This window comes from Cibotium barometz, chromosome 49, assembly GCF_041138505.1.
Source record: "Cibotium barometz isolate CiBa-2024 chromosome 49, ASM4113850v1, whole genome shotgun sequence".
Classification (NCBI taxonomy): domain Eukaryota; kingdom Viridiplantae; phylum Streptophyta; class Polypodiopsida; order Cyatheales; family Cibotiaceae; genus Cibotium; species Cibotium barometz.
Window position 1 is genome coordinate 9,774,887 of NC_141094.1, and position 2,853 is coordinate 9,777,739.

The following is a 2,853-nucleotide window of genomic DNA, read 5'->3' on the forward strand; positions in this document are numbered from 1 at the left end:
ATCTTCTTTTTCACGTTGTGAAACAATCCACGAGGTAAAAAAAACCTAATTTGATAAAATCCTTGATGTCCACTTCACGTCGTGATCCACAACCCTGCTAGTTTACGTCATGAAAGGGGGTCTATAAGAAAAAAAGAAAGAAAAAAAGAAAGAAAAAATATGCGAACAACCCAATTCATGCCGTGAACCGTACCTACTGTGTCATGTTGTAAATTAGTCCCTATGTCGAAAAAGAAAATCAAATTTGAAAAAATTCGTGAAGTCCACTTCATGTCGTGAACCGCAACCCTGCTGGTTCATGTCGTGAAAGAGGGTCCGTCGATTTAAAAAAAAGCATGAACCACCTAGTGCACATCGTGAGAACTGTACTTATTGTTTTCCCTCGTGAAACAATCCTCGCGGATTTAAAAAAATAAATGATAAAATCCATGAAGTCCCACTTTATGTCATGAACCGCGACCCTACTAGTTCACATCATGAAGGGAGGTCGGTCGTGAATTGTACCTCCTAGTTCATGTCGTGAATTGTACCACCTAGTTCACACCATGAATTGTACCTCCTGTTTCATGTCGTGAAACAATCCTTGCGTCAAACAAATCTGGGAAGTCCACTTCACGTCGTGATTCTATTTTCTAAAAAAAAAGAAAAAAATTGTGAACCAACCATTTCACAGAGTGTGCACCATACCTACTATTTCACGTTGTGAAACAGTCCCTCACAGCCAAAATTTTTTTTTATAACAAAATCCATGAAGCCAATTTCACATCATGAACTGCAACCCTATTGGTTCTAGTCCTCAAAAGGGGGTTCATCGATTAAAAAAATCAAAAATAAAGAAAAAAATCAAATCTGATAAAATCCGTGAAGTCCACGTCACATCATGAATTGCAACCCTCCTGGTTTATGTTGTGAAATGGGATCAGTTGACAAAAATAAAAAATTTATGAATCACCTAGTTCACGCCATGAACCATACCTCCTGTTTCACGTTGTGAAACAATTCCTGTGACAAAAAAGAAAATAAAATTTAAAAAAATCCGTGAAGTCCACCTAACGTCGTGAAGCGTAACCTTGCTGGTTCACATCGTGGTGATGAAAGAGGATAGGTTAGCAAAAAATAAAAAATAGAAAAAATTATGAATCACCCAGTTCATGCCGTGAATTGCACCTCTTGTTTCACGTCATGAAACAGTTCCCGTGGGCGAATAAAAAAATCAAATTTGAAAAAATTTGTAAAGTCCACTTCACATCGTGAATCGCAACCCTCCTAGTTCACGTCATGAAAGAGGGTTAGTCGACCAAAAAAATAAAAAATAAATCGTGAACCACCCAATTAACGTCATGAAATAGTCCCCGCAGTGGTAAAAAAAACCAATTTGATAAAATCTATGAAGTCCACTTCATGTCATACGCTGCAACCCTGCTGGTTCACATTGTGAAAGGTGGTCCATAGGTAAAATAAATAAATAAATCATGAAACACCAAGTGCACATCTTGAACCATACCTGCTATTTCATGTTGTGAAAAAATCCCCACGGTAAAAGAGAAAAATAAAATTGATAAAATTTGTGAAGTCCACTTCACGTCGTGAACCACAATCTTAATAGTTCACGTCGTCAAAGGGGGTCTATTGGATTAAAAATAAAAATAAAAATGATGAACCAATCAATTCATTCCACAAACTGTACTTACTATTTCATGTTGTGAAATAGTCCCCGTAGCAAAAAAATAAAATAAAAATTGATAAAATCCATGAAGTCCACTTCACATTGTGAACGGCAACTATGCTGGTTTACGTTGTGAAAGGGGGGTGAACGGTTTACGCTATGAACCGTACTTACTGTTTCACATCGTGAAACAGACCCCACAGTAAAAAAAAAGAAAAATCAAATTTGATAAAATCATTGAAGTCTACTTCACGTTGTGAACCGCAATCCTTTTGGTTCACATCATTAAAGGGGGTCCATCAGTAAAAAAAAAGAAACTTGAATCACCAAGTTCACACTATGAACTGTACCTGTTGTTTTATGTCTGAAAACAATCCTCGTAGAAAAAAAAAATTCAAATTTGATAAAATCCATGAAGTCCACTTCACGTCATGAATTGCAACCATGCTAATTCACGTCATGAAAGAAGGTCTGTCGGTAAAAATAGAAATAAAAATTGTGAATCACCTAGTTCACACCCTGAACTCTAGGTGTTGTTTCACATCGTAAAATGTCCCTATGAATTAAAAAAATAAAATTTAATAACATCCGTGAAGTCCACTTCACATTGTGAACTGCGACCCTACTTGTTCACGTCATGAAAGGCGATCCGTGTGGAAAAAATAAAACAAAATCGTGAACCACCCAATTCACAATATGGACTGCCCTTGCTGTTTCATGTTGTGAAACAGTCCCCATGGCAAAAATGAAAAAAACTCAAATTGGATAAAAATTTTGAAGTCCACTTCACATCATGAACCACAACCCTGCTGATTCACGTCGTGAAAAGAGGCCCGTCCAACAAAAAATAAAAATATAAAATCATGAACCACCCAGTTCATGTTGTGAACCATACCTACTGTTTCACGTCATAAAACAGTTCTTGCAGTAAAAACATTAAGAAAAAATAAAATTTCATTATATCCTTGAAGTCCACTTCATGTTGTGAACCGTAATCCTACTGGACCGTAATCCTACTGGTTCACTTCGTGAGAGAGGCTCCAACGGCAAAATAAATAAATAAATCATGAAAGAGGGGTTCATCACGGTAGGTTGGCAAAAAAAAAAAAAATCGTGAATCACCCAGTTCGTGCCGTGAACTATGCTTGTTGTTTCACTTCGTCATCGTCTCGTGAAATAAATTTTGT